Source organism: Sciurus carolinensis, chromosome 9 (assembly GCF_902686445.1).
Source record: "Sciurus carolinensis chromosome 9, mSciCar1.2, whole genome shotgun sequence".
NCBI lineage: Eukaryota > Metazoa > Chordata > Mammalia > Rodentia > Sciuridae > Sciurus > Sciurus carolinensis.
Window position 1 is genome coordinate 77,805,097 of NC_062221.1, and position 27,694 is coordinate 77,832,790.

Below are 27,694 nucleotides of genomic sequence, written 5' to 3' on the forward strand. Positions count from 1 at the left end.
TCTTTTATTTATTTAGTGTTTACAATTGGTGTATTATAGTTAAATATAAATTTGGAATGGCTGTCCAAACCTATAATCCCACTGACTTGGGTGACTGAGGCAGGAGGATCACAACTTCAAGACCCACCTCAGCAATTTAGTGAGGCCTGAAGCAACTAAGGGAGACTCTTTCAAAATAAAAAAAGGACTGAGGATGTGACTCAGTTGTTAAGCACCCCTGGGTTCAATCCCTAGTACAGAAGAAAAATAAAAAACTAAAAAGAAAATTGGAATGAACTGTTATACGTTCATACATGAATGTAACATACTTTGGTCAATTTTATTCTTATGTTGAGTTTTGTTCCTTCTATACCTTATTTGTGCAGTACTGTCATCAGTAAGGCATGTGTAATTTTATCAAATGCCTTTTCTGCATATATTTAGATGATCATGTGCTCACCTTGTAAATGTGGTGTATGATGTTTATTGATTTGTGTATGTTGAACCATCCTTGCTTCCCTGGAATCAGTCCTACTTGATGATAGTGAATAATCTTTTAAATGTGCTCTTAAATTTGGCTTCCTATTATTTTGGTGGGATTTTTGCATCTATGTTCATCAAGGATATTGGCCTGTAGTTTTCTTTTTGTTCCTTTTTTTTTCCTTTTTTTCCTGGTTTTGATATCAGAGTAATGCTGGTTTCATAGAATGTTTCTGGAAGAACCTTCTACTCTTTGTTTTTTTGGAAAAAGTTAAGAAGTATTGGTATCAGTTCTTCTTTAAATGTTTGATAGGACTCAGTAGTGAACCTGTCTGGTCCTGGGCTTTTCTTTGACAAGAAACCTTTTATTACTGATTCAATCTTATTAATTGTTATTGGTTTGTTCATGTTTCCTATTTCCTCATGATTCAATTTTGGTAAGGGGGATGTGTACCAAAATTTGCCCATTTCTTCTGGTAATCAAATTTGTTGGCATATAGTTGTTCATAATCTCCAATTATCCTTTTTATTTCTGTGGTATTGTTGTAATCTTTCCTTTTTGAGGTTTGATTTTAAATCTTTCTCTTTTGTTCTTGGTGATCTATCTACAGGCTTATCTTTTCAATGAACCAGCTCTGTGTTTTGTTGATTTTTGAGTCTCTGTTTCATTTATTTCTACTTTAATATCTCTCTCCTTCTATTAATTTTGGGTTGGGTTTGTTCTTATTTTTTCCAGTTCCATGAAATACAGTGATAGCTTGTCTTGAACTAGAGGTCTTTGCACTGAAGTTTTTTTTTTGTTGTTTGTTTGTTTTTTTCTTTAAATGTTAGACTATTCCTGGTGGATAGTTCAGTATGTCTAAATGAAAACTGCAGAAAAGCAGGTCTAACAGTAACCAGATGTCCTGAGATTTAGAATGGCACGCTAAACCTAGCAACCTATATAAAGCTTTTAAAAACTCACAATGCTTGTCATTTCTTATTTTTCTTTTATGAACTATTTAAAAAATATAATAAAGCAGAGTCAATAAAATAAATACCAAGTAGCCATTATCCATAAATTTAAAATGTTAGCATTTGTCATATTTGCTTGAGATATTTTTTTGCACAAATTAATCACTGCAGAAATTGTTGAAGTCCCCTCCTGGTTACAATTTCATCATTTTTTTTCCTGGAGGTGACCACCTTCTTGAGGTCAATATGTATATTTGCAGTCCATATTTTGTTATTTTTTATATTTTTATTTTATTTCATTTCATGCATGTGTATGCATGCAGACACACACACACACACACACACACACACACACACGCACACATGCACACCCATAAACATTTAGTGAACTTTTGTATACTTACAAATTTACATAAATCATATCTCTCATCATAATTCCATGGTTTCCAATTTGTATCCCAAGGTGCTCCAAGAGTGCCACAGGTGTGCCGCAAGATATTTAAAATTTTCAAGAGGAACATAGCAATATTCAACATTTGCCAGAAACACTAATTTGAAGTAGTTCACAGTTTCAACATTTGATTTCAATATATTCCTCTTGATGGTACCTGCAAAGCTGAGTTTTGGCAGTTGCTCTCATAAAAAGCATGTATTATATGAAAAACAACATAGAACAGGAAGTAAGAGTGACAGTGTCCTACAGGCACGCACATCCCAATAATAAGTAATTAAAGGCTCTGAGAATGAAATGAAAACAATATTTAGTTACTAAGATGCTCATTGGGGGCTCTAAGAACTGAGAAATTTTGGGTCATTCTGCAACATATTTTGTTTTCCACTTGTCATTACATTCAGTGTTGTATGTTAGTACCTATAAATCCAGGCACTTTATTTTAGCTGCAACACATGCTGCTCTGTGCTTTGCCATTGTATGATTGAGCCCACAGTTCATCCAATTCCTAATACTGAACATTTAAATGTTTCTTTTCTTCCGTCCCCTTCCTTTGCTCTTCTTTCTTTATCTTGCCTCCCTTTCCTCCTCTCTCTTCTTCCCTTATTTTTTCCTCTCCCTCCCTATCTTCTTTCTTACTTTCTTTTAAAATTTTCAATTGCAGTCAGTATTACAGTAAACATCTTTATAAACATTAGCAAGCCTCTGTATTTGAACTGTGGGATTCAGGGAATGCACTTTGTAACTTTACAATATAACAAAAGAGTGCTTTCCAAATGTATCTGAGTTTCCCATTCTCCATTCCCTTTCCAGCTCTACATACTGACCGCGGTGTGCATTTTTTGATTAAAATAATGGAGCAAAAGTGTATCTAGGTAGTATTTTAATGTTAATTATCTATTTGTTTTAAGTAAGGGTGAACATCTCATATTCTTGTTGGCAAATCAAATTTTATCTTAATTTTTTTTTTTTTTTTTTTGCGGTGCTGGGGATCAAACCCAGGGCCCTGTGCTTGCGAGGCGAGCACTCTACCAACTGAGCTATCTCCCCAGCCCCTTATCTTAATTTTTTACGTTCTTGCAGCAGTTTTTATAATAATAATGCTTGTCTTTTTATTTTGACTCATTTTGTTATGTACTCTCAATATAAATGCTTCAAAACTTGCCTGTTTTGTAATTATCTTCTCTTAGTATATTGCATGTTTTTTATCTACATTTATAGTTTTGGGTTTTTTCTTGCCATTGAGAGAATTGATGGTTTTAAAATTTAATCTCTGAGTATAGTTATATCACTTAATGTATATTCTGATGTTGAATAATTCTTACATTTCTGAAATAAATTGTATATTTACATGTTTGCATTTATATATGTTCACACATGCTTTTCTTTTTTAGGTTTGCTCTGATTTTATTTAGAATCTTTGCATTTATATTCTTAAGTGAGATTGGCATATGGTTTCCTTTCTCATGCTCTCTAGATTTAGTATCAAGATTTTATTTGCCTCAAGAAATTAGTTTTGGATATTTATTTTTCTTTTGGAACAATTTATATAAAGCTGGAATTCTTCATTCCTTGAAGACTTGGCAGGATTCCCTTTTAAATCATATGAGATATAACTCTTTTGTAAGTAGATTGTTTTCACCATCAACTATTGATCATATTTTTTTCAGGTTTTCTCTTTTCTTATTATTTCAGCTTTGCAATGTTACACTTTTCCAGGAAATTTCCCATTTCATTGGCGTTTGTAAATGGATTGCTATTTAGTCGTTTAGCATATTTTCTTGTGGTATTTTAAACCTTTCTTGTATCTTTAGAAATACATTCTCTTTATTCCTAATGTTTTAAAATAATGTCTCATTTTCCTTCACAAAATTTTAATGATTAATTTTTTTATTTTTTCTAATTAGTTATACATGACAGTTGAATGCATTTTGACATATTGTACACAAATGGAGCATAATTTCTCATTCCTCTGGCTGAACATAGTGTACAGTCACACCTGTTGTGTAATCATACATGTATATGGGATAATAATGTCCATCTTATTCCACAGTCCTTCCCATCCCCACACCCCCTCCCCCCCAACTCTCCCCTCTGCACAATCCAAAGTTCCTTCATCCCCTGCCCCCCATTATGGGCTAGCATTCACTTATCAGATAAAATATTCAGCTTTTGGTTTTTGGGATTTGGCTTATTTCCCTTAGCATGATATTCTCTAGTTCTACCCATTTACCTGCAAATGCCATAATTTCATTCTTCTTTAAGGCTACGTAATATTCCATTGTGTATATGTACCACATTTTTTTTTTTTTATCCATTCATCTGTTGAAGGCATCTTGATTGGTTCCATTGTTTAGCTGTTGTGAATTGGGCTGCTCTAAACATTGATGTGGCTTTGTCACAGTAGTATGCTGATTTTAGTCCTTTGGGTATAAACTGAGGAGTGGGATGGTGGTTCCATTCCAAGTTATGTGAGAAATCTCCACTGCTTTTCATAGTGGTTGCACCAATTTGTAGTCCCACCACAATGTATGAGTTAATGATTAATTTTTGATCAGCATTAATTTTATTTTTAGGTTGAATTCTGGCACTTTCATATATCTTGTTATTCATCTTCTTAACAAATTTTTATTTTGTTGATCCTCTTTGGTATATTTATTTCATGTCATTAATTTTTGTTCTAATCATGTTTTTCCCTCTTCTTTGTTTCTCTTTCCTCCAGTTATATTTGAACTTTCTGATTTAGATCCTTAACCAATTAACTTTACCTATTTAAAAAATCTAATATATGCATTGAAAGTCATGAAGTTTCCCCCAAGTACCACTTGAGCTGCATCCCACAGGTTTTTGATATATATTGCTGCTGTTGTTCATTTTTAATATTTAATATTTCCATTATGATTTTTTATTGACTCATGGGTTATTTATGAATGTATTTTTAGCTTACAAATATATAGGACTTTTTATCTTTTTGTCTTAATTTCTGATTTTATCACTTTATTGTCAGATACATTGTATAATACCAATTCTTTGGTTAATATTGAGATTTCAGTAATTTCAAGATCAGCAATTGTTAAGTTTTATAAATATATTAAGTTCATTTGTATTTGTTCTTTTTAGATATATGTGACATTAGTTTTGAGGTAAAAAGTTTCTACTGATTAGTTTAAAATTATTAATTATATGTATGGTTTAAAACTGTTTTATCTTTACTAGTCACTGTTGTTATATCTTCTGCCTTCTGACTCACTCCTTTTCTTTGTACAGGGTTCTGCTCAAATCTTACCTATTTAGAAATTCTTTTTTCATAGTGTTTTACACTATGTTTCATATTTGTGCCCACTGTCTTCCTTACTGGAATGTAAACTTTCAGAAAACAGGGATATGTTTTATTGACTACTATATCTTTAAGGTTCTTAATATCTGCCTAAAACATGCCTTTGATGGATACTAGATTCATGAACAAAACAATAGCAGGTTTTGATACTATTTTGGGTTCATTTTCAATTGAAGGAGATTGTTTTCTGTGTGAGTTTTGTATGTTCTTCCAGGGTGATATAGTACTTCCTTCTCTCCTGTGATCCAAGATCTGAACCTGTTCTAGTCTAAGGAAAATCTGATTATCTTGATGTTAATTTGCCTTGGGTTCTCTGTCGTAAGATGCCTATAATATATAACTGGGTTTGACGATTTTCCCAGAAAGCCCCAAGTAGACATTAAGCTTTATTACTGCAATTCTAGTCTAGTCTGTAGATTCCTACTTCAAATCTTTTGGATGGGTGTCTATTAAAACATAATTCTTAGGTGCTCTTTCACTCCTTTCAATGACTTCAGTTCTTGTCTGTTGCCCCACATTAGTGTTAATGCTCTATACATCAACCCAAATATATCTCAGTACATGTGGTTGTGATGCCCTGGGGGACCACCAGGTCAACAGTACACTGTGGGCTATACCTTTGAGCTGTATTTTCTGACATCCAGAGATTATCCTTTCTATCTTTTATAACTTGGTTCACTCATTAATTAGCAAAATTATACTTAATATCTGTGTATTTGAAAAGAAAGAGAGATATGGCCACATCCATTGAATCAGCCTGTCTTTACTTAACAAGGGAGAAGTTGAAGAGTTTAAGTTGAGAGAGTGATTATTTCAAAGAAAAAATAGTTTAGGAAATGAGAAATTAGGAAGAAGATGGGAAGTGGTGATTTTGCATCAATAATACAACTCTAATCTATAAAAGATAAATCTTTGGGAAGTTTGGTTTAACTTTTTTCATTGAGGCAGATAACTATAGCAGAGGTAGATACACTATTCCAATTCTAATCTGCTCTCCCCTTCAACTTTTCCTCTTTTAACATGTAGCTAAACTAGTACTTTTTGGTGAAATCTAAGTGAAGTTGAGAGGTTTGCACTTGCACATAACTTTTGGCACTTTATTTTGTACTGTACTGTGGTCCTTCTGAATACAGAGTAAATTATTGTCAGTTTGATTGTGTATGAAAGCTTCTGCTTTATCATGTGATATTTTCAGGAACCCAGGATCAACAAACCTCTGTTCTTTTGGAAATGCTTTTCTTTGGCATGCTGAATATGTAGCAAGAGCCTAGGTAATAGAACTATTCAAGCTTCACAAGTGAGATGTGAACACTTCATCCTCTTTTGCAAATGTTGCAACATTTTTGATTTTCCTTCATATCAGGATAAAGAAAGAATCTTTCTAATTATTTCTTTAATGAATCGGTTTATGGAGCTTCTGAAAATGTTATTTTTAAGATAGGTTCAACAATCTTATTCCTATTGTGTGATGTAGTGGTAAGCTTTTTGAATTCATCATACCTGGGAAGGTCAAGCATTTTATGACCTCCAAAAGCCTGATCCTTGTTTTGTGCAGACAATAACCTAAATGTTCCCATTATTTAGAATGGATATTTCAGCCATCTCAAGGTTTACTTTTACTAGGATTCTCAAGTGTTTTCATTTGTTGAACACTGAATATAACTGAAGCAGACTTTATAATATCAAAATCTTGCTTTTTACATATATGTCCTTATTTTATTTTAAAAATCTTTGTTGTATGATATGCTGATGTAACTTAATAGTAAACTTAGATGTTGTAGCTTTAGCAGTTTTGCAAGACACTAATTGAAGCAAAAAAACCATGTTTGACACTATATATTTTAGAGATTCTTGTAGTCAGAGCAAATAAAGCAGAATTGGATGTTAGAAACATAGAGTACAATTTATTGGTTATCATGAATAGATGGACTGATTTCTTAATGAAAGCTGATTGGCAGTAGAATTTATTATAGCAACTGTAAGATGGAGAATATAAAATGATTGTGTTACTAATTAATAAATAATGTATTTCATGACAATGTGGATCAATGCACTATCATTTAGAATCTTTACAAAATTTCAGTTTAATTGTGTAGCTGTTTTGGTTTTGGAATGCAATTCTGAAAAGCTTGTAATGAGTTTAAAATACCTTTGAAAATAGCCACCAAAGAGAAACAGGAAATAGATATTTAGTATATTTTGGATGTATAAAGGTATATTCTAATCGGGAAATTTAGAAGACCTGAAAGATTTTGAAGGAAAAACAATTCTTATAATGAATATAACGCAGATGTAATTTGAAATGGACTTAGAGGGTATCTGACAACATTCTCAGAAAAACACCGGAAGAGAAGTCAGTAAACATCTTAAAGACAAAGAAATCATAAGCAATGAACTAGATGAGTTCATTGCAAACAAATCATGTCTGACAAAATTAATAGTTGTTTAAAATAGAACTGCAGAATTAACATGGATAAAGGGAATGTGTTTTTTGAACTTCAACCAAATGTTTGTTGTAGCTTTTCAAAAATAATTTTAAAATTATGATATAAATAATGTGATGGATGGAATATTTATGGAAAGACAGTGAATCTATGTAAGTCCAAAATATAATACTGAGTACAGTCCCAACTTGATTGTGGGATTAAGCAGTGACAAGGATGACTTGAGGAGTTCAAGTTCCCCATAATCTCATCCAACCCCCACATACTTACTGTGTTAGTCAGCTTGTCATTGTTGTTACCAAAACACCTGACTGAAACAATCTGGAGGAGGAAAGATTTATTTTGGCTCATGGTTTTGAAAGTTTCAGTCAATTGTCAGCTGGCTCCATTGCTTTGGGCCTGAGGTGAGGCAGTATATTGTGGTGAAAAGCATAGCAGTGAAAAGACGCTCACCTCATGGTATCCAGGAAGCAGAGGAGCAAAGAAGGACCAGGGTCAAGATATACTCCCCATGGCATGCCACCCCCCACCCGGCCAGTGACCTACTTCCTCCAACCCTGCCCTATCTGCCTATAGTTTCAACCATGTTTCAGTAGTCCATTCAAAGGATTAATCCATCAAATGGATTAATTCACCTTTGAGGTTAGAGCCCTCATCATCCAATTATCTCCCCAAAGCTGTACCTCTGGGCATTGCTAAATTGGGAATCAAAATCTTTAACCCATGAACTTTGGGGAGACATTCAAGATTGAAACCATAGCACTCATATAATTCATGTAAAAGCAGTATGTATGTCACATGAAGGTAGCTTCTAATGCAGAATCTCATAGTACTCCCACCTAGTTAAATTTTACCATTAAATCCCCTCTATAGAGAAATTCGTAGTCTTCACTGATAAGTTAAATATAGGTTCCACAAGTCTGTCCCATCTTCTGTTCGTCTAAACAAAATTTTATTGGCATACAGCCATGCTCATTTGTTTATGTATTTATTACTGGTGGTTGCTTTCACACTCTGTAGGCACAGTTGAGTGGTTGAGACAGATACCGTAGAACTTGCAAAGCCTGAAATATTTATTATTTGGTCTTTTACAGAAAAAGTTTACTGATTCTCGGTTTAAAAGAATGATTTTTGTTTTTCACCTGTAGAAGCATTTGAAATGTCAAGTTGAGGTAAGCAGAATATTTTTATGTTGTATGAAGGAAGGATTGAATTTGTACATGTTACTACACTGAGGGTCTCGTCTCCCCTGGAATATTACATCGTTCATGGGGATTGACCCATCCATTTGGTAGTAAAGGTTCAAAATGAGATGTGTCAACATCATTGCTTTCATTCAGTTGTTCTTGACATTGTAAAAGGAGAGGATGACTCATCAAGGGCTTAGAGGGTGCACATGGAGGAAACAATGGCTGAGAAAACCATGTTGTTACTCTAATGCATAGAGACATTTTAGGTGTAATTCTACAGCAATCTGTGTTTTTAGCACTCTTTCAAAATAAATGTCATGAGAATGATCTTGGATTTTCTCTCATATGTACTTATGTTAGGGACAGGACATTTGTCAGCCTAATTAAGTAAAAAAATTACCTTCTGCATTGTAGGTGCTTGATAAATATTTATGCCTTGAATATTAACTTCCTAATGATTTTTATATATTCATTTATTCATTACTCAGATATTTGAGTGCTTACTGTGTGCCAGGCATGACACCTAAGGGCAAGTGATTTGGCAGTAAACAAGACACACAGTATATCTAATGTAGTGAGATAGACAGTGAATGAGTTTATATATAAATAAAATAATTGTAGATAGTGACAATCTGTGAGGATCAGAAATCTGGAGAGTGGACTGATGAGTGACTTGGTTCAAAGAGATTGGATAATGGAATGAAGAGTAATGAGGTGCCATTTAAGTTGAGAACTGAATGATGAGAAGGGAAAGTCATTATAAAATGGTCTAGGGGAAAAGACTGCTAGAAGAGTAAGTTCAGAAATCTCAAACTTCAGGTGTTGCCTGATAAAGAAAGGAAAGACCAGTGTGATGAATTTTAGTAAAATAGTATATGATTTGAGAATAGAATATAGATTTAAAAACAAATGATATTTAACAAGAAGATTAGGATCAGGGATGGGCCAGAATAAAGTGACTGAAAAAGAGACATCCCAAACCCCACAGTCTCCATTAGTGCCAGCCTCACAGAAGGAAAAATGGATTGTAGGGAAATGTGCTGGATAATGTGTGGGAGTATGGTATGTTGAAATTAGAATATCAGGAAATGAAAGGAGTATGTTCCACATCAATACACCTTTTGGAAGAAGGGGAAAAAAAGGCAAATGCAGAGAGCAAAACTAGTTTTGGAAAAGAGTCAACAGGGCAATAAAATAGCAAAGGAAATAATCACCCTACAAAAGGAATTACTTAAATGGAAATTGAAGCAGAAATAAAGAACTTGAAAACCATGAGTTTATGGAGACAGAAATGTATTTTTGAAACTAGAGACTAATGGGAGGTCTATAACATAGGAAATTACTAAGCATTTAAGACATGTAATTGAAAAATTGATTAACTTAATTCAACAAATTACTTAATGTTTAAACTCTGTTAGCCATATTTTGGTTAAAAAGTAAAAAATTCCTAGTCTATAACTTAACTGCTAAACTGTTCTATATACCAGATAGGCAAACTCTTTGCTTTTAATTGAAAGGTCAGAGCTTTTCATAATAGTCAGAACTCCCAAATTATACTGATAACAAACTTCTTTCCCTTTTCCCTTTTCAGTTTGCTTGCATCAAGTGCTAATCAGGTGCTTTGGTCACATACAGACTTCTGGTTTTACTATTAACCTTTATCAACATTTTCTACCCTGACCACATCCTTGAAATACAGTGATCTGAACAACTTGAGAAGCAATGCTGTCCAGTTCCTAAATCTTGGTCCTGAGTACTATGATATATAACATCAGAATTTAATTTCCCTACCTGGCATTTGTCGAGTTAAAATTAGTTTTTATTCCCTTTAACTTAGTAGAAAATGACACAATGAACCTCATGTTAAACTATATAGAAGAGACATGATGGAGGACATTTTGTGGACTTAAGAAAAGCTTGAGATATGTGAAAATATTTCAGCTATATGAACATTGCATGACATGTTGTTGACACAAAAATTCACTGAATCAATGTACAGAATATTTAAAATCTTATCCCATTGGATTGGACTATAACTTGTGCATTATTTGCAAGTGACAATACGTAATGGAACCAGATGTGGAGGACTTCGAAAAACAAGTATTTAAGACTTGATGTTATATGTGACTGAGAATTATTATAAGGAATTGGCTAATAAGTAGATGATTTCAAAGCATTTGTTTTATTAGGATGATTTAGAGACAGATTCCAAGGATGACTCTGAATTCCCAGCAAATATCCTATCATAAGCAGGTTCTCATTCTCAGCCTGGGTTGGCTGCATTGAAATCAGTTACTCCATAAAAGTTCCTAGATCAAATTGTAGAAGAGCTGCCTTAGTCATTAAGTTTCTTTCTTTTATTGTTTTGCATCCGTCTATCTATTTGGCTTGTGTCCTCTTTCCTGTATATAAGATCTTTAACTATTTTCATTATTTTGAATATTCAGCTTTCTTTTGGCCTTTTATTTTTATGTCTCAATAGTACCTGCTTATTTGAATTCATATGTAGGAAGTAATCCAATAAAACTTAAATGGAATGAATTTATAAACTAAAACCTTTTCTATATAATATATAAGGATGGGACTTATTTATTTCACTTTATTTTTTTGTTGTGAACCTTTGCTTTTCTTGAAACTGCTCAATATGTAAAGATTGTTAACACTAAAAACAAATCTTGTACTACAAATTGGTTTCTATCTCTGGAAACACTCAATCTGTCAGAGAGAAGGATATGCCAAGAAAATGTTCACATTGCTCCAGCTTTGACCACTGAAGCAACTTGCCTGACCTCACTAAATATGAATTTTACTTTAACATTTTACTTCACAGAAATTATTTAAGTCTAGAAAGTAAAAATTATATAGTGTGGTTTGTACCCTCTTCAGATGAATCAGAAATAGCAGAGAGTCCCACCTTTGGGAACTGTCATTATGACAATATTATCCATTTGCATTGTTGTCTTGGTTGGCCCTTCCAATATATAATCATTCAATTTTCAGTCCATCAGAACTATTTCCAAAAAGGAAATGAGGGGTCAGCATCTATTGTATGGTTCCACATTTACTGAACTAGTGGTGTCTTATTTTTCCATCTGGGGCATTGGCTCTGGGAAATTTACGATGGTATATAGCTGCCAGCTACCCAATGGTGATGCCAGTTTTGTCAGCAACTTACAAATAATTCCCCATATGAATTTGTCTGGGCAAAATGATATGAATGCTTCTTGCATGGTTATGAAGACGTGAACTTGTGTTAAATACCAAATCACAAACAAAATCCCATCAGTTCATGAAAGAATGAAACTGGAAATGTATATGGCTTATGAAGAGTATAGACTCTGCAGCCAGATTGACTGGGTGTGAATCCTGGTTTTTGCCACTCAGTAGAGGGGTGTCCATTGGCAAATTACCTAATCTCTCTGTGACTTGGTTTTACACATCAATAAAATGGGAATTTTCCTCCTAGAGTTTGAAGTTTAAATAAATAAAAAAAATATATAAAAGCCCTTAGAACAGATTGTGAATATAGGGAATACTTGTGTTTCTGTAATCTCTTTTTTAACCTTTTAATCTTTAGAATTTTAGATGAACATTAAGTAACTTTCTCTCTTACTGTCTCCCCTGAGAATTATGAACATATAAGAAAAATATTATTGCCACTTCTAAAATATGCAGTGATGTGAAAGTAGCACTATTTTGTTTTAAAGCTCAAAGAGCCAGTAGTACAGTTGTCCAAAAGGAGACATTTAACCTTTAATAAACACTAAATTAACCAGAATCTTTTTATACTCCCCTTTTAGAAGAAAGGACAAAAATCTACAGAAAAAAAATAGCTTGTGTTATAAGTGTCTTCAAGAATGAAATTGTGGCATTTGCAGGTAAATGAATGGAACTGGAGAATATTATGTTAAGGGAAATAAGCCAAACCCAGAAAAACCGATGCTGATTGATAATGGTGGGGGTAGGAAAGAATGGAGGAACTTTGGATTGGGCAGAGGGTGGTGAGGGGAGAATGGGTGGGGGTGTGAGGGTGGGTAGGATGGTGGAATGAGAGGGACATTATTACTCTATATACATGTGTGATTACACTACCAGTGTGATTCTGCACCATGTACATCCAGAGGAATAAGAAGTTGTGTTCCATTGGTATACAAAGTGTCAAAATACATTCTGTCATTTATAGCTAATTAGAACAAATTTAAAAAATGTCTTCAAAAATAAAATTCAAGTATCCTTTTTATATCCTCTGGGCACCATATAGTCAGTACTATCTCTGGGTCTAAGAATTTAGAATTTTGTAAAATCAGAAGGTAGGGGGATTTTATGTGGGTCCTTGTACTCTGATATTCTTTTTTTTTTTTTTTTTTTTTTTTTTTTGGCGGTACTGGGGATCGAACTCAGGGCCTTGTGCTTGCAAAGCAAGCACTCTACCAGCTGAGCTATCTCCCCAGCCCTGTACTCTGATATTCTTGTGAGCATGTACACCTTTCTAGAGGAAAAGATTCCTGGTTTTTATGATCTTCCCAGCGAGCCTTATGACCACTCACCCACAAAAGATTAGAGTCCCCTATAAGGCAATATGAATTTTTTATGAAAAAAAATTTCATAATTTTTTTAATGAAAGATAAAATTATAATATCTTATTTATCTTATTTAGGCAGGAAAATTTACTAATAAGTCTTAGGTTTTAAATGTAAAGGATGAAAACAAAACCTTTATCCCCCTTTGCTAATGGAAAATTAAATTGACCATCATGCAGGTAATTGATGTTTTCTTGTGTCAAGCAACAGTCATTCTTTAGTACCAGTGAGCTGGTACTTCTTCCAGAGAAAATGGTGATTTTGTCTACTGTTCATTCTTTCTTTTATTTCTTCTAATTTCAGGATTTAATATTTTCTATAGGTTAAGTATATATTTCTTATGGTATGCTTTAAGTGTATTCTATAAATGCTTGCTTAAAATCATTATTATATCAATGTAATTATTATAACTTGGTACTGATTATTTCCACTTTTTTTACACTCAAATGTAGTATGAAATAAATTATTTGAAAGAGGACAAGGGAAAATTAAAAGGAGAGGAATTTTACTGACCTCTGAAATCTTAAAAATGTATTCTATTTTTTATGCACTTTGGCAAATATTTACCTTCACATTTATTTGGTGTTTTTAAATTGCTTGTATTAAAATGACTTAGTAGAATAGTTTTAAAATGGCTTAATAGAGTATTTTTAAATACTTATTTTGGATCCTTAGAAAAGGTACACATTCCAGGCTCAAAAACTTTAAAGTTTTTAGTTTAAAGAGATTAAGTAAATAATTCAGAAATGCATTCTGTTTACCTGTTAATAATTAAGCAGGTTAGACTGTGTACTTTTTATAGTCATTGAGTTTTAATTTATTTATTTCTTGGTATGTTGGTTTTAAGAATTTATTTAAGGCATTCTGCTATTGAGAAATAAAAACAAACAGAGTGAAGCTGCATAATAAATGGACAAGTTTGGGTTGCTTTAAAGGGACAAGTAAGAAAAAAATAAACCAATTGGATTTTAGGGTTAAAAGTAGTATTAAGTATGTAATCTTTCTGAACTTTTTCCCTCTATTTGGAAAGGAAATTGCAATAACTAACAAGTATAATTGAGTTAAGTGAATAGTCTTTTGTTGTTGCCCCGGAGCTCTGGCTCAATGGAATTTGAGTTGATTTTAGATGACTTTAGTTATGGTTTAGCTAGACCGCTTTTATGAAGGATTCTTGGAGAAGTCTACAACAGAACTTATCAGATTTCTCTGGAGTTTTAAAAACTCCAGTAAACCCCACACCAGAATGAATACCTGGACTGTTGTGTAGACTAGACCTAAGTTATCCTTTTTGAGACTTAAGAGAGAAAGCATCTCGTCATCTGCACACATAAATGCAGATTCCTTTGGATGTTCTTTGAGGAGCATTAGCTGGTTTTCACTTACCCATTTTTTATTAGTAAAACTAATCCCATTTAAATATTTATTTAATGAAGTTGATTTGTTTTCTATAAATGACCTTTAGCAGTTTTATTAACTTTGTCTTAAATTGGGAAGGCCCATATAAAATACTAGTACTGACTGAATGACTAACCAGAAAAGTCAAAGTTCATTTGTTGTAGGTGACATTTGAATGGCATGATGAGTATTATGAATTGAAAAAACATTTCTTATGTGGTTATGGACAGCATGACTTTATAGTTGATTAAAATCTACTTATTGTTAACTTTTATTTATTTGAAATTTATACCAGTCCTACTTTCAAAACTGATTTGGAGCAGCATCAGTTGTTTTCATGGGCATATTTTGTTTATCTTTCCCTAGTGGTTCTGTAATTAAAATTGGTGGATATTTTGTCCGTTTTTTCTTTTTCTGTTATGCTTACTATATACATTAACCTCAGACATTTTAAGTTTTCTACATACAGGCATTCTTTGAAAGTTTAAATAATAAAATTTGTTAAATTTTGTCTACTGGGAACCTAATAGCTATCTTTATAGGTAGTTGCTGTTATTTTGACAAATTCTGTTTTTCTTCCCCTTTTCTTTTTTATTCTCTTTCTTTCCTCCCTCACAACATCTGCTCTTCTTTCCTTCCTCTCTTTTTTCTTCTTTTAAAAAACAAGTGTGTTAATGGAGGAAGTAGTTACCAAAATGAGGACATGCAGACATTTTCAACTGAATTTCTTAACCAAGAAATCTAGTAATATTACATTTAAATTTTGTTTCCAAAACACACATTAGGTGCTTTTTTTGGTGCTTTCTTTTGTTTGTATACACAAATTCCTAAAAACTGGTTAAAAGTTAAAATTATTGTTGTCATTTGTTACCTATTTTTAAGCCTAGTGATTCATTATAAATTTTCACTTATCACATTTAATTTTATATCACATGTAATTTATTTAACCTGTTCATTATTATGGAATACCTATATTTGTAATTTGTATTTCTTTTATCACTATTGCAGACTGATATGACTTCATGTATATTTTAGCTTATTACTTATCCCTACATTATTGAGCTCATTATTTTATACATTTTTCAAAAATATTTTATAAACACTAACATATTTATAATGTATGTTGTATTTTAAAATATAATTTACAATTCTATTGCAAATTGTCTATTCATGTACTTTACTCATTTAAAAAATAGAATATTTGATTCATTTATTTACAAATAAAAATATTAATTATATGAACATCATACACCTTAAAATATTGAACTTTATTTGTTGTTGGTCTATTAAATTTGTTAAAGTTTTTTTTTTATAAAATATTTTGTTATTTTAGTTGTAGGTGAACACAATACCTTTATTTTATTTTTATGTGGTACTGAGGATTGAACCCAGGGCCTCATGCATGCTAGTCAAGTGCTGTACCACTGAACCACAACCCCAAACCTGTTGAAGATATTTTTAACTTGTGAAAATTTTTAATTTTAAATAGTAAAATTTATGAGTATTTATGTTACATGCCACCGTATTTATGCCTTAAAAGTCCTTCTCATTGTAGAAACTGTATGCATATCTAGAGGTCTTTAAATACTTTGTTATATTCAGAAACTTCAATCTAATTTATATTTTGGTATTTGGTAAGAGAAGGTAAATGGTATTTATTTTTCCCCATATAATCAGTTGGTTACATCAATAACATCCACGGAAATGCTGCCTGTACCTCATACTGGAGTCGTTCTGTCTTTTCCTACTGATTTGTCTCTTTCATTGCTAATATCATACTGTGATTTGTATTTCAAGCTTAGGTAAAGATCTACCTTATTCTTTATTCCTTTGCTATAGGGCTGAGACCTAACACTTGATAATTTTATTGTTTAAATTTAATTTTTAAGCGTGTCCATCTCCTGTCTTTTGTTTTTGTCATTTTGAGATAATGTTAAAGAATCAAGACTATTAAAGATAATTTTAGTTCAGTTCAACAAAGATGTTTTTAATATTTGGTATAGACTAAGTAAGCTCTGTGCTCTAGAAATATGTTAGTCTGATAGAGGTAAATAAAATATGTTAAGTGGTTGAGATGGTGGACTAATACTGAGAACTTTTTTCTTTTTTGATTCATTCTTTTTCTCTTATTATTCAGGATTTGTTAGCCCTAATCATTTTATATATGTTTTCCTTTTTTCTTCCCTTTTAATCTAGTAACAATTGTTACATGATACAGATGTAACAACAGAGATAGGTTGATTTTGGCATATGAAATATGACTTTTTTTTTCTTTTATATAGTCTGTTTCTTCTAATTGATGAACTGATAAGTGTGTCTTCCTCTTTTCAGTTCTGTAAATGTTTATTGAGTTCATGCTAGGCACTGTTTAAGAAATTTTAGAGAAGATAAAAATCAGTACCTTCTACAAATTTATAATCTTGTGGGGAAATCCTCAGTTTGTAAGAATAATAGCATTATAATAAAATAATAGTTATTGTGTACATTGTAGCTGTATACTAGCCATTATACTAAGAAAGGTGATATGTGTTATCTCATTTTAATTCTACAACAGCTTAGTTCCCTCTTTATTTTTTTGACTCTCTCCTTCACTTCCTCCTGGTTTCTTCATATTATCACCTCTTCTAAGAAACTTCCTTATACAAGCCTATCTAAACTATCAGCCCATGTGACGCCCAGTGATGTTACTCCTTGTACTACTTACATGACATTATAATTCTAGTAATTTACTTGCTTACTGTTTGTTTCCCTTGCTGGAATGAATGTTGAATGGAAGAATTAACAAGAAGTTATGGAAGTTGGAGTTGCAAAAGGGCAAACTCCATATATTAATATATAATATGTAACTTCTTTAAATCTAAATTTGTACGCTATACATAGATGTGACTAAGTTCTTAGGTTGGTTAGATTGTTGATTCTTTCATTCAGTAAAAACTCATTGATCTAGTCTGTGGCGGGCCCTACTCATAGAAGGAAGATACAGTGAAAAAGAACCGCCTGTCCTGGTGGTACTTTCATTCTAATAGGAGAGACAGAAAATAAGTTAATAACATTGTTTTTATAATATATGTTATAATGGCCAAATAAAATTTCTGAAGGTGTCTTTCCTGACCTTGTCTTTACAATCTGGACATGTTTTTCTTTTTTGTTCCTCATCACCCTCTGATTATTCATCTTTATTGGTTCTGATTTTATGTCTCCTGATTCTAATTTTCAGTGCCTGTCCTCAAATTTACATTTGCAGAGTAAGTGTGATATTGTCAATACTCTGAATTAAATAGCATAGTCATTTTTCTTTTCTAGATCTCATTTGGTTATTAGTACACCTTAAACTTAAATTTGTTTTGATTTACTGGTGTGGTTTGATGTTTGCTGCTTTCTTTTCCCTTTGCAAAACCATTGCATATGCATATTAAAGATCCAGTCAATTAAAATCTTCAGACTTAAAAAAAATTATTTTAAGGGGGTCTCTCACTGTAGATGTACTGTATTATAGGATTAGCTTATGATTATGTATTGCATTTCCATTAGTAAAACTGCTCTTGAGACTTTGGCTGAATGTGGAAGTTATTAATAAATATGACATTGAGGTCATCGTTGGGATTTCATTGCAAATTTAGAGAGATCACTTTCCAAACAATTTTTATTTTTATTTTTTTCTTTTAAAGATATATTTTTATTTATTTAAAATATAATATAATATACATAACATAAACTTAGAATCATAACCATTTTAAGATACAATTCAGTAGTGTTAAGTATATTCACATTGTTGAGCAACCAGTAACCAGAAGTTTTCGTCTTGCATAACTACAATTCTATACCCATTAAACAACAATTTACTCTTTATCCCCAAACCCCTGGCAACCACACTCACTTTTCTGTTTCTACTCATTTGACTATTCTAGATGCCTCATATAAAAGGAATTATACAATATTTTTCTTTTCTGTTTTTTGGTACCAGGAATTGAACCTAGGGGTGTTTTATCACTGAGCTCCATCCCCAGTTTTTTTCTTTTTTCCTTTATTCTTTTTTATTGGTTCTTTTTAGTTATATATGTCAGCAGAATCCATTTTGATATAATTATGCAAGCATGGAATGCATCTTATTCTAGTTAGAGCCCCATTCTTATAAGTGGTGGTGGGATTCACTGCATTGTTTTCATATATATACATGGGAAGACTGTCAGATTCATTCCACTGTCTCGTCTTTGCTTATTCCCCTTCTTTCCCTCCCTTCCCCGCTTCCCCATTGTCTAAGCTACTATTGCATTTCTATTCTTTCCCTCCCTCTCTCCCTTATTGTAGGTTAGCTTCCATGTATCAGAGAAAACATTAGACTTTTGGTTTGGAGGGACTGGCTTTCACTTACATGATAATCTCCAGATCCATCCATTTTCTGGCAAATGTCATAGAGTCATTCTTCTTTATGGTTGAGTAATACTCCATTGTGTATATACCACATTTTAAAAATCCATTCCTCTATTGAAGGACACTTAGGCTGATTACATAGCCTAGCTATTGTAAATTGACCTGCTATAAACATTAATGTGGGTGCATCACTGTAGTATGATGATTTCAGTTCCTTTGGATATATACTGAGGAGTGGGATAACTGGGTCAAATACAGATGGTCAACAAATATCTGAAAAAAATGTTCAACATCTTTAGCAATTAGAGAAATGCAAATTAAAACTACACTGAGATCCATCCCACTGCAGTCACAATGGCAATTATCAAGAATACAAGTAACAATAAATGTTGGCAAGGATGTGGGGGAAAGGTGCACTTACTTATTGCTGGTGGGACTGAAAATTGGTGCAACCACTTTGAAGAGCAGTATGGAGATTCCTCCAACAACTTTTAACAGGAAAGTTTTTTTCTAGTTATACTCAAACTCACCAATTGTCTTCAAAGGCATCCCAATCTCTTACCTGCTCTACAACTCCCAGTCTTGATTGTGATTGTGTAGTATCAAATGCATTTCGGTGGAAAAGGATTTGAAAGTGACTAATCCATTTGTTTGCATCTCTGCCTCCAAATCTGGGTAGGGTCCTGTACAGTCTTGCTGCTAAGATAGGAAGTATAAAGCAATGTCCTAATGTCAATGCCTTTAGCTGCCATAGACCCTATGCTGGAAACATTGACATCTGCTCCCTTATTCTTTCTACCCATTTTCTTTGGATTACCTGTGATTATGCAAAATTTCCAATTTTACTTTCTGTTTTGAGGACAGGACTTGGGTCTTATTGTTTATACTTCCAAACTCAACATGCTTACCAATTCATTATATACTGTAGATCTTTGCAAGGTTCCTATTAAATAAGAATAAGCAAATTGATGGGTCAAAAGCTATTTAGGATTAACTTTTTAAAAATAAAAATGTAAATTCCATATTTGCATAAATTAAGAAAGCATCTAATAATCCTGTTATCCATATTTCAGAAATGTGCTCACAGTGGTTTAGATTGAATATAAGTGCCACACGTTACTGAGTACTTGTGCTGCATATATACATTTGAATATGTTAGTTTTTCTTTTAAAAACTATAGATTTTATTTGGCATAAACAAACTCAGTTATCTACTTCTCATGGCTAATCATAAAAGCATCACAGAAATGCAAATTGTTTCCTCAACAGATTTCTAATTTTAAGTATTTCTTTTTTAAAGGTATACAAAAAGAAGTGTTATGAATTGCCATTTGAAACTCTGAAGGCTGAAGGTAATATCCAGTGATATTTTTTTGAATGGGTTATCTTCCTGAAATGTTTTATGATATTTAAAGCCTTGAATTTATTGCATCATGTTTTTTCTTTATTGGTATTATTCCTTAACACATTATATAACTTTTCTGTCTACCTAAAAGTATTCTGAAATGATAAGTAAAAAGGAAGAAACCTTATGTCAACTCAGAATATTTCGGTCTAATTGGGTATTGCTGTTATCACTTATTACTTCTATATAGAAATGTATCATCCCTCCCCTGCCAGTTATTATATTAGTTTAGAATTCTTGAAAGTTAAAACCTTTTCCTTTCTTTAAGAACACATATTGGCTCAAAGGCAAGAAGTCAGTACATATTCCTTCCAGGGAATAGTTTAACACCTTACTAAAAGAGATAAAAATACATTTGTTGGGGACAGTGAAACTATTCAGATGACATTTAATGTCTACTGATAGTCAGAAGTCCAGATTTTTCAGGTAAGAGGTTTACAATAGACTTGTGTAGCTGCATTGTGTATTAAGAGCTCATTGGGCTTGAAGGAGGTTTCTTAGACAAGAGGGGGCTGTAATTACTTTGCTTCTTACATGCATGGTTAGATCTTCCAGCGAGAATAACATGGTAGGGTAATTTATTATAGAAGAGTAAATCACAGATTACATTGGAGGGGAATGGGGTAGTTCCATCCAACCATCAGTTTTGTGAATACATACACTTAAGCATGTGTGATAGCTTGTTTTTAATTTCTTTACACCAGTGCACACCTCAAACATTCCGTTTAGCTGTGGGATATGCAAATTGTTCCAAATGCAGCAGCAGTACTTTCACCTGAATGTCAAAACTGTCAGAGAGCTTTAAATCAAATCTTTATAACATTTTTTAAAAAACAGCCAGCCTTAGGATCGAGATACCAAACTGAAAAAACTTCATTCCCATACTTCCAAAAGCTTCTGTATGTCAACAGGGTAATGTCAAAGTTCTAATTCACCTGCTTTCTAATTTTAACCTTTTAAGGATTTTATTTTATTTGGCTTAATTATGATATTTTCTACAAATTAATGATAAATGCCTTGATTAATAAAACCAAATGTCAGAGAAAATGACAACTTGATGAAAAATTAATACTCGGCAATATTTTAAGGTACAGAAATACTAAAGATGTAGACTTTAAACCTCATATTTCATTAGCTCTTTCTAAAGGTAGGTAACCAGAATGCTCTCTGCACCTAAGTTTTCACAGTCACTTGTGTAGGTATATTTTAGCAATACAAGTTCCAGCAATTTTCTGCTATTATTTTTGCTGTCAGCTATTACAGAAAGAAATACGTTCATAATTTTTATCTCTTTTGTCCCACGAATCAAAGTAAACTATATTTGGAGGTTATTATAGAATTAAAGTTAGCATACAAAGAATCCAGTTAGCAACATGTGTGTGTGTGTGTGCATGCACCTGTGTGCCAATATTTGTGTGTTTCAAGAAATTTCACAGTGTAAAATTAATAATTGGTGACTTGATATCTGCTAGACTACTAATTCAGTTAGTTATGAATATTTTGAATTTTATATTTAAAATTATTCACTATATTCAATTATAAATATTATTTTTACTGAATACTTTCTATACATATATTTTTTATAACAGAGAGAAAGAGGGAGAGAGAGAAAGAGAGACAAGGAGAGCAAGAGCATAGCCTTTTGAAGAATGATTTTAACAAACATAGGTTTTTGCTTTTTTAAAAACATGTATATTTTTCCTGAGGTTTCTTTAAAAGAACCAAGTATAAATAAAGGACTATAATTTGCTTTTTTTGCTTTTAAACTATTTATCTTTCAAAAAACTGAAGAATGAGAAATATGACTATTTTATTTTTCCCCTTCTACTGGAGATCATGGGATTGAATACAGTAATATCCTGTGTATTCTTCCATTTTCACAAGTATCAGGATTTTTAACATGAATACCTAAATATTAAATGTTATATAGAAATGGTACCATGCATGATTATATCCTGTGTTAGTTTTCTGTTTCACATTTCACTGATAAAACTATCAACCTAATGAAGGAGGGCAAAGTGACCTCTTCTGTTGTGCTTTTGTTTTGCTTGATTGTTCAGGATAAAAAGACCCACATAATATAATGTCAGTGAAATGGACTCAATTTGACCATCTGTTCGTGAAACCACATGATGTGCTGGTCATACTTATCAACAGAAATTTTGGCCAACTAATGTTAGAATCACTTCTTTTTTATAAGATACTGTGAATTTTTAGGTAGAGTATTTCAGGCATATTGCTGTACATAGTAAGATAAATAGAGGTAAGTATTGGTCAACATTCTGTAAACACAATATATGCCAAGCCCAAGGGGAAACATTCTTCAGTGTAGATTTCCAGTGATATTTAAAATTGGAAATGGATTGTGTTGAATCTTCCCTTACTGGCTCTAGGTTTTATTGTTTTTGTGTCTTGCCTGGTTCCAGGCATCCAGTCTGTACTGGCAAAGCTGCTTGATGAGTAGAGGCCACCAACATTGCTGCCCTGACTGCTTACAATACCTGCCATGAATAATAGCTCTGTCAGCTAGTTAATCATTGCTTTGTAACTGTCTCTGTTCCATCTTAGCTGATTACTGCCCAGAGATCTTAGCTGATCACTGCCCAGAGGAGTTTACGTTCCAGTGTAATATGAGACTCCTATTACATATCTGTACCTGCCTTTGTTTGTATGCAAAATAATTCTTTCTTCTTTCTATATAATAGTAAATAAGACATGCCTCACTTTTTTTGATAGTTTTTAAGTTATATATTAAACAATATGCTTTCTCCCCTTGTTTATCCTATTCTTTATCCTTTCACCAATTTACTTCTGCACACGAACCAGTTAACTATTTCTCCTTAGTTACAAGATTTTTTAATGAATTACTAATTACTTCACAATCTGTAGTCTTACAAGTTTTTAGTTTAGATTCCATGTGGGGTAAGTACTCTTTAAGAGAAAGTTTTCCTTCTTCCAAAATGTCTATGAACAAAGGAGAAAGACTAAAACCCAAAATGATCTGTAAAAGGCTATGGTCCTATGTTGTTTGATCTTAGAAAAGAGAATAACCTTACAAAAAATCTTTAGTAGCAAGTTATGATATTTTAAACCTGATGCTTGAATTAACACACATAACAATCTGCTGATGTTCCTTAAAGAATCTAAATCTTATGGAAAATTAAAGTATTAGTCTTTTATCCAATAGAAAAAACTAAAATAAATGTACTGAACTTAAATAAATTCTCAATTGTGATTCTTGTAATAGAAAACATCTTTCTAAATGATTTATCATTTATAACTGAATTCTCTCTTTAAAGCTTATATTTTATTCCATAAGATCAAGTAATCCAGATCTTCCTAACATGAAAATATTGATGTGGCTTCTAAAGTTCTTTAATATATAACTTGAGTACCAGTAGAATGATCAGTCTTTGAAAGCTTGAGTAATTTGCCTTATCACTACCTTTAAAAACATGTGTTTATTAATTGAATAAAATGTGCTCTTGAAACACACTGAAAACTAGAGCAAAATTATCAATATCAAAATTATCAATACAAAGTTTAATACGTATGACATTTGTGTTTTTTGCTAAACTCTGTATTCATTCTTCTTCCATATCCACCATTCCTCCAAATATCCAGGTCTCTTCTTGTATCCTTTAGTGATGACAAGATGGTTTTTATTCCGCTAATGAAGTGGGAAGTAAATTAACATGCTTTTTTTTTTTGGAATTAGATTACTTATTGTAGTAGTTCTCAACATCTTTGTAATATTCTCTAACTCCTACCCACAACTAATTAGAGACTTTCAAAATTAGAGAAGATCTTAGTTGTGTAGTGGCTCTATATTTACTAGTGATCAAGGAGGTGTTACTAATACACTTGTCAGTATTAAAAAAGAATTAAGTAAATAAAGGGCCAGATGGTCGCGCCTAGGACCTATCAAACGCCCAGTATGTGTGGGCTGGCCCAAAGGAATGACAGAAACATTTACCAGGCTAAGTGAAACCAGAGTTAAGCCTTCACTTATAAGAAAAAGAATGTTTTCAGATGTAATTTCTAATGATATTTTGATTTACTTGTGGGGGTCTTATTTATACTAGTGATATTTGAGAGCCACACATTTCTTTGTACATCAAAATCCAAATGTGTTAACAAGTACCAAAAAAGACTATGGTGGCATGTGAAGTAAAGGGATTTAAAAAGAAGCAATTTTGATGGCTCTGAGAAGAATATTGTCTCTTTCAAAAAAAAAAAAAAGCTATATTTGTAGTATTGCAAAATACTTTTTATACTTTATTGCATTGAATATTTGTCTCCTCCAATAGACTGTACGACTCATCATATAAGGTACCACATTATATAGTATTTGCTATAGGACATGATTAGATGAGGAACTGGTAAATATTATAAATAATTTCTTAGTGTTTTGTGATGAGTGTTATAGTGGTGGTTATATCAAGATTAATTTAAATTGGAGAGTTTAAAAAGTAAATTCCTCTCTTTCCTATGATTTGACTATGTGTGTGTGTGTGTGTGTGTGTGTGTGTGTGTATGTGTGTGTGTGTGTTCTGTTTCCTACCCTGGTTTCCATCCTTTTCATTTTTCATTTATTTTCATTTATTTTATCTTGTAGTTATTTACTTTGGGAAACTTAAAGTATTTGAGTTTCTATGATATATGTATGGATTAATGAGTTGTTGGATAGGTAAACAGATTAGTGTGCATATTTTTTTGGAGTTTTCTTTCTACAAGTATACAAATAATGCTTGACAAGAAAAGTTAACTTTAGGCCACCTGCCTTTCTTCCCTTCATCACTTCTTTCTATTTTCCAGCAAATATTCGTTGAATGTCAGCTCTGTGCCAGGAACTTTGCACGTGTTAGATGTAATGTTGAACACGAGAGATACAGTCTTTACTGTATCTGATAATCTAATAGGGAAATATAATAAACTCATAAATAAACATTAAAAATGTAGTACATAATTAAGTGATTTATTGTGCTGACCTTCCCATTCTGTCATGGGTAAAGAAATTTGGGGTACAGTACAAGAGTTACCTTCAATGGCCTACATTCTTAATGGTGGATTATTTTTAGATAAAAAATTGTAGAGAGGCCAAATTGTTTCAGAATATGTTTAAGGGACAAGTGACTTCTGAGTGAGAATAGATACAATAATATTTGCTTCTAAAATGAGTTATAAAGAAGTGTTTCAAACCTGTATACTTTATATGATACATAGCTTCCGTACGTGTTTTCAAAGCTCAGACTGAAATATCATAAGAATTTCTAATATTTTTTAAATTATAGAAATTATTTCTCTTCAAGGTTGCTAATTAATAGCACAGAATTTATCCATGAATTGGGTTGTAGTAATGGTGAAGAAAAAGCAGGTGATAGCAGTGTATGTATTTTTTTCACTCATTGGACTTGTGTGTGGAATATTTTTGTCTTCTGATCAGATTGTTCATTATGCTTCCTTTTGGATGTGTGTACTGTTTGGCCTTCCAGACTGTGTGCTCATTCAAAGGCATTCCAAGTCATTATGCTGGACTTCAGCCTTGTTCAGTAAAAGGCCATTTCCTCCATCAGCTGTCCACTTGGACATACATTCTTTTTACTCTCAAAAATATTTTATATGCATTCAGTGTATAGTAAACGGATTTGTCAAATTACTCACAGATAATCACTTTTTTAAAGTTATAATTTGAGCTATGACCTCTCAAACTGTGAATTATAAGGTTTGACCCTTTGGTTCACATTTTGACACAACAGCCCATTAATTATAGTTTTTAAAGGACATTTTATTTCAGTTAGAGTTCATGTTATGAAAACAGTTTAAGTATTTTCCCTTTAACTTTCAGGAATAAATACTGAAATATAAATGTATAAATATAGACATATCTATAGCTATATATAATATGTACATTAAAATGTAGTGATATAATGCACATGCATATTATATTGAAAGGTATTTATGCATATTTATAGCATACATTGTTATACATACCAATGGATTTTTTTATTATAAACTCTGAGTTAACACTTAGATCATACTTATTTTATAACTGATATATGATTAAATGTAATTAGCAGGGAGAAAAGTCTTTATTAGCTTTTGGATCTAGGCTTTTCCCTTTTCTTTCCTTTGAGCAGTAAACAAAAGTAAGTGCTTAAGAATGGCTAGAGTCTGACAGTAATTTGAAAGTCCTGTAGACAGATCATTGAAGTAGCATGGCATGGGAGAATGTAAACTGTTCAGGTGATTTTTGCAAATGTGCATCTGGAGGTATTGAGAGAAAATTCATTGGAAAAAGGTCAGTTTGGGTAAGCCCAGAAAGACATCCAGATGTGTGGACACTTTGCTGGATATCATCAGTATTTGAAATTCAGGAATTTAATGTGTTTTTTATTGGATAAAGAAGGTATTACTATAGCTGAAAATAACTCAGAGGACATAGTTTTCTGTTGCTGCTTAGTAAAAATCTAATACTATTTAGGTTTTCCATTTACTTATAAAGCAAGTTTCTTCATTTTGTGCTAAACTGTATTCTTAGTTGCTAAATTCATAAAATTTAAGTCTAAAAGACTATGGAGAGATAAAAACTTAAAACATCTGAGTAATTTTCTTAAAGGTACATAATCACCCCCTTCGTATTTCAAGTATTTCTGAAACATTACCTTGGTTTTGTTCAAATTATTCTCTATCTAATGTGTTGTTCTCTACCATGATGTGTTTACTAGCAAAAAGTTATTTAGGCAAGAGAATTGAAAACAAAGAACCATAAAGAAAGCAACTCTTCTTTTCTAGAATGGATTGTATTGCTCCTGACGTTTTCCCTATGAAAAAAATTTCCCTTGTATATTTGAGGATACTGCTTTAAGAATTTTTAAACAAATTAATATTATATAAATATCTTCATTTTATCTTCAGGATAGTGCAACTCTCTTAATTAACTTTGGAACCTCAAATGGTTTGTGTCATTAGCAGACTGACATGATTTGGAGTGCCTTGTTATGTACGAAATTTTGTTTATTCAATGTGTATATTTTGTACTATCCATACTGGAAAGAAGATTAAATTTGAAGTTTAAACTGAGTTTCAGTCTTGGCTCAACTTCTTCA

General features: G+C 32.3%; 1 protein-coding gene and 1 pseudogene across 7 annotated transcripts in view; one reads left to right on the top strand and one right to left on the bottom strand.

Moving 5' to 3' along the window:
- LOC124993667 (high mobility group protein B1-like) overlaps positions 1–23,093 on the bottom strand; it is a 35,018-nt pseudogene extending 11,925 nt beyond the window's left edge.
- Zbtb20 (zinc finger and BTB domain containing 20) overlaps positions 1–27,694 on the top strand; it is a 793,136-nt gene that overhangs the window by 142,529 nt on the left and 622,913 nt on the right. For 6 of the 7 annotated variants that reach the window (XM_047564557.1, XM_047564559.1, XM_047564560.1 and 3 more), the window contains exon 2: positions 20,481–20,532. The gene's annotated coding sequence lies outside the window, so the exon portion shown is untranslated. Of the gene's footprint in view, positions 1–8,760; positions 8,818–20,480; positions 20,533–27,694 lie in introns of those variants that run through there. The other variant, XM_047564558.1, reaches the window with a different exon arrangement.